The 14,299-nt window shown below is 40.1% G+C and overlaps 1 long non-coding RNA gene across 2 annotated transcripts in view; it reads right to left on the reverse strand.

Moving 5' to 3' along the window:
* Positions 1-1,610: 1,610 nt before the first annotated feature.
* LOC104682716 overlaps positions 1,611-14,299 on the reverse strand; it is a 37,261-nt gene continuing 24,572 nt past the window's right edge. The window contains exons 1-3 of one of the 2 annotated variants that reach the window (XR_004055060.1): positions 10,743-11,032; positions 5,659-5,738; positions 1,611-1,739 (exon numbers count right to left, since the gene is read on the reverse strand). This is a non-coding gene — a long non-coding RNA (uncharacterized LOC104682716). Of the gene's footprint in view, positions 1,740-5,658; positions 5,739-10,742; positions 11,033-14,299 lie in introns of those variants that run through there. The other variant, XR_004055059.1, reaches the window with a different exon arrangement.

The following is a 14,299-nucleotide window of genomic DNA, read 5'->3' on the forward strand; positions in this document are numbered from 1 at the left end:
CAAGTTTGACCCCCTCCAATCCATTTAATAACAGCTAACATAAATTGGGCTTTTCTTATGTGCCAGGGACTGCTATATATATTACACACATTTTCTCATTTGTTTCTCATAGAGGGTGATAAAATGTATCAGTTTGCTCAGCATTGATGGGTTCCCTGGAACTTGGCTGTATTTGTGTGTTCTCACGCTGCTAAAAAAGAAATATCCAAGACTGGGTAATTTATAAAGAAAAAGAGGTATAATGGACTCACAGTTCCACGTGGCTGGAGAGGTCTCACAATCATGGTGGAAGGCAAAACAGGAGCAAAGTCACCTCTTACATGGTGGCAGGCAAGAGAGATTGTGCTGGGGAAATCTGATTTATAAAGCCATCAGATCTCATGAGACTTACTCACTACCACAAGAACAGTATGGGGAAAACCACCTCCATGATTCAATCATCTCCACCTGGCCCCCCCTTGACACGTGGAGATTATTACAATTTAAGGTGATATTTGGATGGAGACACAGTCAAACCATATCACTGGCTATAACTGAGTGTCCTGGGCAAGCTGGGACTGCTGGTCACCCTCCACGAGGAAGGTGCTCAATTCCATTTTGCAAATGAAAGAACTGAAGTCAGAGAAGTACCAAGGGTGGCGAGGCCAGTAGGGACTTTTCAACCTGTGCTTTTAAATCACTATAAGATACCAGCTATGGAGAGCATCTTCCTATGGGAGAAAGTAGTAGCACATCAGTGAATGGATGAAGTTAGCTGTTGATTTCTCTTTTTTTAAACTTTTAGGTTCAAGGGTACAAACACAGGTTTGTTACATAGGTAAACTTGTGTCACAGAAGTCTGATGTACAGATCTTTTCATCACTCAGGTACGAAGCTTAGTTATTTTTTCTGCTCTTCTCCCTCCTCCCATCTTCCACCCTCAAGTAGACCCGGTGCCTGTTGTTCCCTTCTTTGTGTTCATGAGTTCTCATCATTTTTCTCCCACTTATAAGTGAGAATATGCAGTATTTGGTTTTCTGTTCCTGTGTTAGTTTACCAAGGATAATAGCCCCTAGTTCCATCCATGTTCCCACAAAAGACACGATCTTGTTCTTTTTTATGCTTGTATAGCATTCCGTGGTGTATATGTACCACATTTTTCTTGTCCAATCTGTCATTGATGGAGATTTAGGTTGATTCCATATCTTTGCTATTGTGAATAGTGCTGCAGTGGGCAAAGGAAATGAAATGAAACTTTGCAAATGAAATGAACAGACATTTTTCAAAAGGTGTACATGCAGCCAACAAGCATATGAAAAAAATGCTCAGCATCACTGATCATGAGAGAAATGTGAATCAAAACCATAATGAGATACCATCTCACACAAGTCAAAATGGCTACTATAAAAAAAGTTTAAAAAAGAAAAAATAGATGCTGGCAAGTTTGCAGAGAGAAGGGAACACTTATACATTGTTGGTGGGAGTGTAAATTACTTCAACCATTGTGGAAAGCAGTGTAATGATTCCTCAAAGAGCTAAAAACAGAACCATTCGACCCAGCAATCCCATTGCTGGGTATGTACTCAAATGAATAGAAGTCATTCTACCATAAAGACACATGTACACAAATGTTCATGGCTGTTGCTTTCTTTATTACAAAGGGTTTCATATCCTCCTGGACTGAGTTTCTCTGTTGTTGATGCTGTTGGTGTTTGTCTGCTCTATGGTTGTTACACTTCCATAGGATTTGGAGGCATAATCTGAAATGTTAAATAACAGACTTTTATTTTTCTAACTAGTGTCATTCCATCTTTGAAAGAAAAATAAGAACAATGACATTAGCATTAGCAACTCTGAAAGGATCAAGACCTGATCTTCATAGTTCTATTACTTTCTTTTTCTATTTCCCCCTAAAAATAAGTCTTAGCTCCAGTAACTTTCTATGAATTACAATTTCAGGAGTGACCAGGGCTTCCCAAAGGGCACTTTCTTAGCTTCCACATACCTTCCAAATGTATATCAAGGCTTCACATCACCTGTTATACTGCCTCTATAAAACAGGTTCACAGAGTGGGATCCATGGCATGGAGTCGACCAAAGAAGTTATCATCTCAAGTTATAAGGATGCTCAGGAAGAAAGGTTTCACGTGGAAAAATGATTTTCCAGTCTCTTAAATAATTGTCCATGAATGGATTTACTTAAACAAGAGCTTAAGTATACTTCAAAAGAAACCAGGGATTATAGCTGCAAGATGAACATTGCATCAATACAAGGGCCACTTGGGGACACTCTGAAATCCCAGGGCAAAATTGACTGTCTTGGTTTGACAGAAGAATAGGGCCAATAGGGGGTTTAGGCTGATTTTGTTTTTTGTGAGTCATTTTGTCTGTGAACATGCCTTACAAATTAAAACAAACCCAAAAAATCCCTAGGTGTGAGATGATTAAAGTTTTAAATCTGGTCACTTGTAAATCACAAAAGCGCTGGATGAAAGCCATGCTGTTTGGAGGCTTTTGTTTTTCTTTTTAAAATCTTAGGGTTTGCTGAGCTTATAAAGACTCCTTGAATCAAATAAAAAGTGAGGGTTTTTGGAGAGAGTCATTCTCTTCATATCAGATGCATTTTAGTCTATAATTTTCCACTCTGGCTTATGTGGCTGTCTAGGCTTGATTCCATCAACTCATTTAATCTCCGATTTCATAAAAAAACATGCTTTCTGTTTATCTTTGTCCAACTGAGTGCAATCTGTGCTTTCTAGCTCTCCTAACAATCCCAACTTTTTGAATTTTGTATCAGAATGCCTGTGTGGCATGGTAAATCTAAGCTGTCCTTGACAGGTTAGAAACTGCATACTCCTAGTGAGAAAATTAAGTGACTGCTCCCAAAGACACTCACTTAGCAAATTCTAACCTAAAAACAGATCATCACTTTAATTTACTGTGATTAAGTGAAGTGGGGGAGAGAAGTTAATGCAAATCAATGCATAGCTATAAGTTTTCAAAAAAATAAATGGTGAAGTTTCCCCCACAAACACTTAATGTTCATGTGCAAGCTAGTTGCTGAATTAGGGAAAATTTAGCATTCGACACAAGCTCATCTGAAACCAACCAAAAACAGAAACTTGAACTGAATTTGCTTACTGCTACATCCCTCTATTTTGTAAAGCTCAGAAGACTTCTTATGCTTCAAGGAAAGTTTGATAAATAACCATCTGACCAACAGAGGCTTGACATTGTAGTATCATTTTAATATCCTACCTAATTTGTATATATAGGTCAGAGCTGTCCTACTGACCCATATATACAGATGAGATGCCTGAGTAAAACGATTATCTTTTATTACTATTCAAGGTCCTTGTTTTGTGTATTGGGTTGGTGCAAAAGTCATTATGGTTTTAAATATAATTTTGGGATGAATTTACAAAGATATATTCTACTTCAATGTATGCATCATTACACCAAATAGATTCCCAACATTCTATCAATCAATCATTCTTATGGTCACAAACATTTGTTTCCCAAAAATATTTATAAAATTCTGTTTGTCAGCCCCCTCATATATATTTTTGATCTGTCCTATCTCAAATACTTACTACTTTGGAAACCAAAGCCCAAAATAAGTATTAATTCTCTACCCACACACACACACATATACAGCAATAACTTGCAAATAAGAGTATGGTGGGAAAGAAAAGAGAGAAAGGACAGTCTACCACATGTCATGAAACAGACTTGCTTAATTTCACTCTGTATGGGGAATAAAGTGTTAGAAATAACCCAAACAGCTGAGATGAAAGGCATTACTTTTGGTTATTCATTTGTTTTTATTTCCAGCTCATCATCTGTTATACAACTTTAGCCTTTTTAAAATGAATTTATTTGTAAATAAGAATAATGAGTTGGCAACTGGATTCAGGTCTGGCCATTTTACCTGAGCAATGAAAAAATAAATGAGGTAGCGGTGTGCAAAACCATCTGACTCCCCTTTGAAATCCTCTTGTTTCCTCCTGAGATTGTCTAATTATAGAGTAATGCTGGAAGTATTCTTCACTTGCAGATTAATTAGTTGATGCTTAAGCAGTTCTTTGAACATAAAAGGCAACATGTAAATCTAAGTGTAATCAATCATCCTCAAGCTAATGATCATTTAATTAGTGCTTTCTGCTAGTTTAACAGTCCATAAAGAAGAGGGCAATTTAGGGAAGGGTCTCCAACCATTGCAAAGAGGTTGGATGTAGCTATAACTAGAATGAAAAACAATGTTCAAAATGAAGGTTTTAACATTGGAAATAAATTGGAAATTGACTCTCCCTTCTTCTGGTGACTGACAGCCATAAAGGAACTGAAAATGAAGCTTATCTTTTAGTAGCATTTGCATTTTTCCGGAATTAGGAATCACATTTCAAATTGGGCTTATCCGATGTTTTATGGCAAAACCAAATACTTGAGGTGATATTTATAGGGCAGAAAAAAAGTTAACTCTGGAGTGTTTGTAAATATTATGAAGGCTTAACTTCCTGCATTCTTGGTAAAATGGTATCCTAAATAGGAAATCATGTTCAAGTTGAAAGTCATACGATAAAGCTAGTTGTTTTGTAAAATACTTGTATTAGACCTTCTTACATGATTTTCTAATTATTTCTGTATTACTTCCCCTATTTGATTATATACTCAAAGCCAGGCGCCTTGCCTATTTCCAGCCTTATTCAGCTAAGAGTCAGCATTCATTAAGTGAGTGAATCAATGAACAAATAATAACTAGAAATATACCTGTACAACGGATATGAGCAAATGTGGCTTTGGGTATAAAAATTATTCTTCTGAACTTAAAAAATACTATGTCAAAGAAAATGTAAACAGTTCTGTTTGTCAATTAAGTCCCCATTCTAATGCTGGGATAACACAAACATCATCACAAAGAGATCGTCCAGCCAACATGCTCCAGTTACCCAGCACTGCAAGGAGTCGTACTGTTTTACCTAATCAATAGCTGCATCACACGAGTTTTTAAAGCCACAGTTTTCTCAACTATGAATTGGGGCAATTGTGACAGTCACATGGAATGATCACAAAACCAACCAAATAATTATTTAATAGGTGTCAGCACAATTAACATCAGTTGATTTTTCTTTTTACAAAACTTTAACTCAACAGAGAAAAAAATTTAAAACCTTGCTGAAAATATGTGTAGTCATATCTTCCATGGACAAGAATTTCCTTTGCCAATTGATAATTCAAATAGCACAAAAGCAACATTAGAGATCAGCACTGATACCTCATGATAGTAAGAGGCACACACCTCAAACCTAAGCTTTCAGGGATGTTGTAAAATTCATCATTTAAAAAGAGATTTTTTAAAAGGCAATAGCAGTTATGAAGATATATGTCATATTAGCTTTTTCTCAAAAGAAAAAAAAAGATGCAGAGAATTTAACCGTGAAATAAACAATAGTATAATTAGGGTAACAGTAATACTATTTAAAATGTTACTCAAAAAAAGAAACACTTCAACAATAGTAGTAGATGAGTGTTTCAAAGTACTCAGATGTCTATCCCGTTTTTCAGAAGGATGGTTTTCATGTTCCTATCAGAACTCATGGAAGAATTTCTACATGCAATTTCCTCAAAACAATCTCCACATCTAAATCTGACAAGACAGAATTTTTGGGCATTCCTTACCGAATAGGCTGGTCATACAGCAGCACGCATTTGACTGCATTCCAAAACATGTGTCTTAAGAGGCTCTACTGAAAAGGTCCCTGCAGAAGACGAATACACAAAAACCATATTAGAACCACAGGTAAAGCATTGGATGCAAAAACCACATTCACCCTACAGTCTTTTGACAAAGGTTTTTCATAACTTAGCCTCTGGCTTCTCTTACTTCTCGAGCGGATTTAATACCATCGACTTCTACAGCGTATAAATAATCTTGGTCTATCCACCCAAAGTCATGTAAGACAGTAGAAAAGAACCTACCTCGATTTGAGTAAAACATCAATTTTTAGAAAATCATGAATCTGTATAAAGCAAGGCAGGAGAAAAGCAGATATTGCTAATACCGATAGATTAAAACTTAGACCAAGAAAAAAGCCACCACTTTGTAAATGTTATCTTGGACAACTCTAAAGTGGTGTCTAACATTTTTCCTTGGCTCCTTTTCTGAATATGAATGCTTTCTGTATTTACTTGAAATTATGAGAATTTTTTAAAACTCCGAAAACAGAACAAAATTTTTATCATTGCTGATTTATTCTCAAGCTTTCCCTCTTTTAAGAAAACACAAGAGGAAAAATAAAAACAATATAACAAATAAACAAACCTAAACAAGAGATGCTGAATTCTGCTACATTTATCATTTTGTAGAAGCACGAGTAAAACAAGATAAAACACGTGAGTGTTCATTTACACAGGTTACAAGCTTTATGAAATGCAAAGGAGCTGTATTTTACCATAGGAAGCCAAGTGAAATAGGGTGAAACAGAAGTCGATCATATTCAAATAATTAAAATACAAATATATTTCATGAAGACTCTGATTCCAGACCTCCACCCTCACTGTCTTCCACCCCCTTTTATTGGAATCTCTGAAACCATTTTGCTTGGGGCAGAAAGTAGATTTTAGTATAGTAGGAAAAATGCCAAACATCCATGGCAACTTAGAATTTTTCCACTTTCTTTACATGTTCAATTGAGACCTTCATAAAATTATAAATGAAAGGATACATTATGAGCACTTTCTTTGAAGGGGGAAAAAGAGGGTGGGGGGAGGCCTTGCCTGGAAGTCAAATTTTGGAGTCTATATCCTTCTTCTCTGCAGCAGAACTCTTGGGAGCTTTCTCTGCCAGCAGCAGGACCCCTAAAAAAAAGCTTGCCTTTGCCTTCAGAATTCAAAAAAGTAGAACCAGCAGTTTGCTCCCCTGACTGTGGGTGAGACGTTGATCACTAGGTGGGGACTGGAAAGTCCTGGGCTCCACTTTCTTGTCCCTCAAGGACTGAGGTCAGTGTGTCTTGGCGCCTTATATCCACCCTCTCCACCCTCCCACCTTCCTTCCCCCCCACCAGGGATTCACTCCTGTTTACATTGGGGAGACTGCAACTTCTGTTTCTTAATGTTTAAAAGAAGTTTAAAAGCTTATAAAAAGGCTCTTAAGATTTCTTGGACACCGATCATCTCTTACAGAACAATATTTTGATGAGTTAAGTGTAAATGAATCAGAAACCTACGTATTAAATTTCCCTTGACATGAACATCGGTTTAAAATATTAATGGAAAAAATGCCCGGGGCTCGAAGTATTGGGGGTTTTGTCAAACCCAAAATGCTTGAACGTGGAGTGGAAATCCATTTAGATCAACCGGGTTTGCTGATCGTCCCTCTCAACCTCCCCTAGATTGTAGTTACCGTGTAGGGAGTAGTATTTCCAGCTATTGACCATCTGGCTGGGGACAGATCACATTCCTGGTCATTATGCTTGCATCTCAGCAGAAGCCCAAGGCTGGGCTGAGGCTGTTGAGATGTCCAGCCGCTGTTCACTGAAGGCTGACCCTAAAGGCTGACTTTTTTCTTTTCTTTTCTTTTTTTTTTTTAGACCAAGGGAACTAAATAAACAATCACAGAAGATCATAAATCACTGACAAAGATATTTAGATTTGGAACAGCCCTCAAAAACAGAATGTGCCACAATTTATCCCTCAAAGATTAACTCAGTCCTGGGTCCTATAATTGTGGATCCCATGACTTCTGATGATAAATGACACAAGGGTCAAAACTCGAGAACCAGTAGGTGTTTTTGTTTTGTTTTGTTTTAAATGTTGACTCTGGGTCCAAGAAAACACCCAGAGGAACAGAAGCAACCCAAAATCCTGAAATCAGACTTGATCCCCTAAAATCATCACCATATATATATATATATATATATATATATATATATATATACACACACACACACACACACGCACATTTACACACACACACACACACACACACACACACACACACATATATATATATTTTTTTTTTTTTTGAGCCAGAGACTTGCTCTGTCGCCCAGGCTGCAGTGCAGTGACGCGATCTTGGCTCACTGCAACCTCCACCTCCTGTGTTCAAGCGATTCTTCTGCCTCAGCCACCTGAGTAGCTGGGACTACAGGCACGTGCCACCACGCCTGGCTAATTTTTTGTATTTTTGGTAGAGATGGGGTTTTACCGTGTTAGCCACGATGGTCTCCATTACCTGACCTCATGATCCACCTGCCTCGGCCTCCCAAAGTGCTGGGTTTACAGGTGTGAGCCACCGTGCCCGGCCCTGATTTTTTAAGTTAGTTTTTCATCTCTGTGTGTTTTGTGAATGGATGACCACACACACTAGGTTAGTGACAAAATAAGGAGATGGAACCAAGTGAAAGAGATTTCAAGCCTCTCCTCTTTGGTCACGTTAGCTCATCTGATTATTTGGGACATGTGTTCACAGATACTACAACTGTGAACAATTGTTAACTTCTTGGTGAAACACACCATGTGTTCAGTGCTTCAAAAGTATTATTGGAAGCACGTCTGCCTAATCTTCAACCCAACGCTCATTCTAGTAACGCACGTGAAAGGGTTCTGCGAACTCTCATAAACTATCCCCACAGAAACTGTTGTTACTACTATTTTCAAAAGTCATATCCCTCACCCCCTTAAGGAGACCTTCCAGTTCTTAGTGCTTTAGAAGACGCCCATAATCACCTCTATCTCAGGAGGGATGAGGACACAAGAGTTCCCTTCCAATGGGATAGTTCCCCTTGCTCATTCTTTCTCAGAGGCACTCTCTCAAAGGTTTGGCAGGGTCTGGTGGTCAAGGAAGAGTGCATCTTTACAGAAACATACCTTTTAAAAACAGCATTCAGCTTTGTCCTACTCAAGGCATGTGCTGGGCATATGTCTGTTGAATGGCTAAGTGAACGAGTGAATGAATAAAAACGTCATAACTTTGAGAGGTGAAGCCGGCTGGGCTTCTGGGTGGGGTGGAGACTTGGAGAACTTTTCTGTCTAGCTAAAAGATTGTAAACACACCAATTAGTGCTCTGTGTCTAGCTAAAGGTTTGTAAATGCACCGATCAGCACTCTGTAAAAACGCACCAATCAGGACTCTGTGTCTAGCAAAGGTTTGTAAAAGCACCAATCAGCACTCTGTAAAAACAGACCAATCAGCACTCTGTAAAAACAGACCAATCAGCACTCTGCAAAATGGAATAATCAGCAGGATGTGGGCGGGGCCAAATAAGGGAATAAAAGCTGGCCACCGGAGCCAGCAGCGGCAGCCTATTTGGTTCCCCTTTCATGCTGCGGAAAGATTGTGCTTTCCCTCTTCACAATAAATCTTGCTGCTGCTGCTGCTCACTCTTTGGGTCCACACTACCTTTATGAGCTGTAACACTCACTGGGATGGTCTATGGCTTCACTCCTTAAGTCATCGAGATCATGAACCCACCAGAAGGAAGAAACTCCGGACACATCTGAAGGTTGGAAGGAACAAACTCCGGACACACCATCTTTAAGAACTGTAACACTCACTGCAGGGGTCCATGGCTTCATGCTTGAAGTCAGCGAGACCAAGAACCCACTGGAAGGAACCAGTTCTGGACACAGCTCTTTTACAAGAAATTTGCATAGACAAATGAAAAGTTAAAAGACTTTCAGAGACAGGTATAGCACAAATTGCCCCCCCCCCCCCTCAACTAGCCATCCCTTCGCCTCCAACCCCTCCCACCACAGATGATGATTAGGGTTTCTTAGGATAAAAGAAAAGCTGTACAGCAATGACACACCCCAAAGAGAACACACTAAGATTCCTTTGCTTTATATTGTTTACAATGTTTAACCTCTCTGGTGGCCACCAGTTCTTAAAAACTCCTAAGCATTTTCACAGAAAATATAAGGAAGAGGAAAACCAGCAACAGTAACAACGTCAATGGAGCTGGCAGACACAGAAAGACTCAGAAAATATGGAGGCTCTAGGACGCCTGATAACAAGTCTCATTTCCTAAAATGAGATCTGGGGACTGGAGAAAGTGTTATCAAACAAGGCAGGGAATAGGATAGACATCAGAAATGCCCAATTCCAACACATTTTCTCAGACTCCTTTCCTAGGCAAACCTGATGAATGTGCAGACATAAATAGACAGATAGTCCTACCACAAATTGATCTCTTTTTAGCCTAAGTAATCAAGGTCCAGTCATTTCTCCCAAGCTGGGCTTCTCTTGCTGTCTCTGGAGATTCAGCATAAACATGTTCCCGAAGTTTTGCTCAGGTAGATGAAGATGACAGCAAGCATGCAGCTACTGGGGTTAGCGGCTGTCCGCTGATTATGTGTCCATAGTTTATCACCAAAAAGTTTCCATGCTTTCTCCTGGCATTTTCTCTCAAGCTTTTACAAGCCTTGTTCAGGGAGTGAAAACTCATTTTAAAGGTAGTTTAGACCCACCTTTCCCTTAGGGAAAATTTCTATGCAGGGGGAAAGCAAGCAAACCAAAACAAAAGTTACACTTCAAAGCCTTTCAAGCTAACCACAGGGAGAAGGCTAAGTCTTCCCAGTTAGTTACTCAGCCCTCCCTTGTGCTAATTGCAGGAGATAGAGCCTGACTGTATTATTTGCATACTTGCTCAGAAGCAGGGCCACAGAAGGAGGTCTAGAAGCTCAGCTGGTGTTTGACTGACATCTTTTAGGACTTAGACCCCACCGCCCACCCCCCCCAACCAACACCACCACCAGTCCAGGACCTGATGTAATATTGCCACGGACTGATTCCTGTTGCCTTTGATATGCAACCTGTGCCTACAGTCAGCTCTCAGGGCTAAAGAAAACAGTCAGCTCTTGCAGCATCTGATTTGCCTCCTGCCCTCGCTGCTGTTAATCTGCGACACGCTGCAGCCTCGAGATCGCTGCCGTTCAGAGTCGGATGTCATGGGGGCGACTGGCAGGGGTTCTTTCTTCTTTCGGTTTGATACATCCTTCCTTCCGCTGCTCCTCGCAATCAACCGCTAGGGGAAGGAGGGAAGCAGGCAGGGGGGAGAGCGGGAGACTTCCGGAAATCTCTTTCCTCCCCTCCCTTCACAGGTTGCCCCATAATGACCCTGGAAACTCCCGCCTGCCCCCAGTGAAGGAATTGGTTACTCTCCCAGAGCCCTCCCGGGCATCGCCCCCTTCCTCACTTCCTCCTCTTCCTGCCCCCAGCCTCTACCCCTCCAGCCTCCTGTGGCTTCACAGCCAAGTGCCCCATCTCAGGAAGAAGTTGGAGCTCCGTGATGGTGAGCTTTCAGACTTCCCACTACAACCCCCGCCTCTTCAAAGGCACAGAGGCAAGCAGTGGCTTCCCTGGTATCATTTGTGAATCTAGGAGCATGCGGGAGCTATCGAAGATGGCATGTAGCCTGTTCTTCTTTCTCTTAGTAAATAATATTCAAATGTGCTAGAGGGAAAATACTTTTTAATTTATATTTTAAAGCTGGTTTAGAATTATTTTGAATGTATAGTCTGTTTTCCTGGAGTCCAATTGTAACATGAACCCCAAACCTAGGAGTTCTGTTTTTATACATCAGGAAGGGGACCCACCCACTCACCCATCCACCCATCTTTCGACTCACCCACCCACTCTTGTTTATAATTACATAGTGGTTTATTTTGCCAGCAATGAACTATGCGGCTTGTTACCCCTTTGCCAGGCTCTGCAGACAGAAAGCAAAGGCTGATCCTTCTCAGTTCTCAATTGACATGTACATTCCTACTCTGAAGCTACAGCTGGATGACACCTCAGACAAATGCACTAATACAAAAATGTTTGTTTTTCTGCATGTTTTCCTTTTTGATTCTTTTATTGGAAGCATCTTTACAGCTGGGAGGCAGGTGCACATCCATGGCAGTGGGGGGTCAGATATTAGAATACTTACGGTGCTTACAATTTTCATAGGATCACCCCCCTCATCCCTCATTGCCAATCAATTTCACTCTGTTTCAGGGTCACAGATCATACCCCTAATCCTGGCCAGTTGTCTCACCAATGTGTGTCACAAGGGGCCTGGGGCAAGAAAGTATAGATGACCCAGCATAACCGTTGCTGCTATTGCAGAGAAACTCAAAGGGCACGTCCTACAAAGAGCAGAACACAATTAGAGGCAGGCATAATTGCAGGCACTAAATTAGCACAGGTCTCTCAGCCAGGGGCTAATCTAAGCCAGACCTCACGTCATGGCAGGCCATAAGTACATCGCAATTACAACTCAAAAGAAAAGAGAAAAATCACCCTGGATTCTCAAATGTTTATTTTTAACACGGCAGATACTTAGCAATTATATCAGAGACTGAGTCATCTGGAGTAAGAAAGAAAGGTGATTTGGGTTAATAATCTTTGAAAGGCTAAAGGATTTTCAGTGTATGTATAGGACTGAGCCCTGTGCATGCTCCCCATTCTCTCCCTGACATCAGCCACATCCGCCCCACCTCTGCCACCACACGTTGGTGCTACCCAAGGTCTTCACTCATGCACCATCCCTCTGCATCTCAAGCTTCATCGGGACCCTCCTCTGACCTGGCCTTACCTGGCTGACCTAGTGCCCCAGTTCTCTAAAACATGGAGAGATGGAACTAGTTCTATCTCTTCCCTTTGTAAGTTTTCCTGATGCCCATGGGACCCCCTGTTTCTAGACTATGCCCTAACACAGAGCCTTTAAACTTACTTCCACATGAAGGCAGAAATCAATCTTGAGCGGCCAAAACAAATATGCTTTTTCAGTGGTAGGCTTAGGAGTGGTTTTTTTTTTTCTTCTATAATCAACATGTATTAATTTTACATTCAAAAATTGTGTGTGTTTCTCTGTTTAATTCGGTTTCCAAATCCAGTATACAACAAACTTTGCTTCTCTTGGCTTTTTAAACTCTTTTCACATGCCATAGTTCTGGATTCACCAGTGCAATTAATTTGCCTTTAAATTTGTCACTTGGGATTCTTTTTGGTCGTTGTGGGGGCAGGGGAGGGTGGGGTCAGGGTCTTGCTCTGTCACTCAGGCTGGAGTGCAGTGGCATGATCATAGATCACTGTAGCCTCAAACTCTCGAGCTCAGGCAATCCTCCTACATCAGCCTTCTAAGCAGCTGAAATTACAGGCACAAGCCACCATGCCTAGGTAAGTTTTTAATTTATCAGGGTCTTGCTATGTTGCCCAGACTGGCCTCAAACTTGTGGCCTCAAGTGTTTCTTCTGCCTCAGCCTCCCAAAGCACTGAGATTACCCTGGGTTTTTGTTTGTTTTTGTTTTTATTATTATTATTATTATTATTATTATTATTATTAATCAAAGTAGAAATCACAGACCCATTGTATTTCTACAGGTGAAATCATTACAATGTTGCCAGGGATTAATTTCTATGAGTGGATGAGAGAGGTCTCTTTTTCACAGTTTTCTTTTTGTCTGGGGACTACTGCCCTGATAAAACTTAGGCCTTTCCTGGCTAGGACATAGTAACCCTTCCAGCCATATTATAATGCATTTGTAAAACTTGGCCAAACATTAGGCTGTACTGGAATGTTACCTTTTTAAATTTCAGAATAAATAGGCTATCAGCAGGATCATGGACAAGTTTTGATCATACAGAGACAGTCATTGTAATAGGACTTTTTCTGTTTTAATATAATGATTTAATAAAGCCATTTGGCACATAAATACAACTCTCTCAGACCAAGCATTCTTAACAATGAAAGAATTGAGATCAGCCTATAGGGTGTATTAGTAAAAGTGTCTTTTCTAGCTTTAGTAAAACTCTTCCATCTGTTTAGCAATAATTTTATTATTCTGTATTAAAAACCCTCCTGAAGTAGATGTGGTAAAAAACGCTCTGCCCCTGTTATGATACTTTCCAAACAAGCTTAAAATTGCTCAGAAACAAAAGGCAGGAGAAAAAAGAAAGGGCAGTGTCTCCAGATAATGAAGTTCTGCCTTTATGTTTTATCTGTAAAACAGTACAGTTTGAAAAGTCTGGATCCCATTTCATCTGAACTCAACATAAATGTAGTGCCTGGAATCCTCCCAAATGAATAAATTCTTTTCTGATAATTTTTAAGTGAGGAAAGATCAACAGAATAGGGGCATGAGGTGGGGGGGATTATAGGCTGGTGTGTGTGTGTGTGTGTGTGTGTGTGTGTGTGTGTGTGTGTGTATCTAGCAGGACAATTGGGAGAATTCTGGACAAATTTTTTTCTTTTCTTTTTCTTTTTGGTGAGCCATGCTGAATTTTGTCTCTCTTTCTTGAAAAACCTTAGTAGATTTGTGTATTTGTTGACCAAGT

This window comes from Rhinopithecus roxellana, chromosome 19, assembly GCF_007565055.1.
Source record: "Rhinopithecus roxellana isolate Shanxi Qingling chromosome 19, ASM756505v1, whole genome shotgun sequence".
NCBI lineage: Eukaryota > Metazoa > Chordata > Mammalia > Primates > Cercopithecidae > Rhinopithecus > Rhinopithecus roxellana.